The 964-nt window shown below is 34.9% G+C and overlaps 1 non-coding gene across 1 annotated transcript; it reads left to right on the top strand.

The window, feature by feature from the left end:
* Window positions 1-484: 484 nt before the first annotated feature.
* Window positions 485-590, top strand: LOC131175162 (small nucleolar RNA R71). The gene has a single exon (XR_009145324.1). It is a non-coding gene; the product is annotated as a small nucleolar RNA R71 (small nucleolar RNA).
* The last annotated feature ends 374 nt before the right edge of the window (window positions 591-964 follow it).

Here is a 964-nt window from a genome sequence, read left to right as displayed (position 1 = left end):
GTTTACCTTCCTAAGAAAAATTAAGGTGATTTCTCCATGCTGGGTCATAAGTGGCAGAAAATGGCTTATGAACTGGCCTTCAATTGTAGTTCCCCACATAATCCACTTGTTCACTTGAAAAATCTTGACCAAAAGAAGGAAAATCAGTAGCACAACTCACATTTACAACTTTAACATCTACTAAATTACTTGAACCTCCAACTGAAGCATCTAATGCATGCTTAATTTGTCCATTTTCCTTGTTAAAGCATCAAACTTAGAATTAAACATATTCATAGCATCAAGCTTAAACATACTTGTTGGATTCTTCATCTCATTCCTCTCACAACTCCACTGGTAGTTGTTATAAGTAATTTTATCCAAAGCAGAAAAAACTTCATCTTTAGATTTCTCCATAAGATCACCTCTAAAAGATGCATCAATTATACTTTTAATAGCTGGAAAAACACCATTATAAAACTGTTGGACAAACATCTATTTAGGAATCCCATGATGTGGATATATCCTTTGCAAATTCTTGCATCTTTTCCATGTTCATACAAGCTCTTATCATCTTTAGGTCTGAAAGAAGTTAGCCCATTTCTTAGCTTAACAGTCTTGCTTGGAGGGAAATATTAAGCTAAAAAGGCTTGAGAAAGTTTATCCCATCTTATAATAGAACCCGGTGCCAAAGAATGTAGCCCCTCTCTAGCTCAGTCCTTCAGAGGAAAAGGAAATAATTTGAGTCGAATTGCATCATTAGGAACTCCATTTATCTTCAACATATTACTGATCTCAAGAAAGTATGCTAGATGAACATGTGGACTTTCACTTATACTTCCACAAATTGTGATTGTTGTACCATCTAATAAAGTGCAAGCTTCAATTCAAAGTTATTAGCTTCTACTATTGACCTTGTGATGCTTGGCATGAAATCCCAAATGTTAGGATAAGCATGATCCTTCACAAAACGGTTGTTAGCATT

Source organism: Hevea brasiliensis, chromosome 16, assembly GCF_030052815.1.
Source record: "Hevea brasiliensis isolate MT/VB/25A 57/8 chromosome 16, ASM3005281v1, whole genome shotgun sequence".
Lineage (NCBI taxonomy): Eukaryota > Viridiplantae > Streptophyta > Magnoliopsida > Malpighiales > Euphorbiaceae > Hevea > Hevea brasiliensis.
This window is presented reverse-complemented; position numbering and strand designations above follow the sequence as displayed.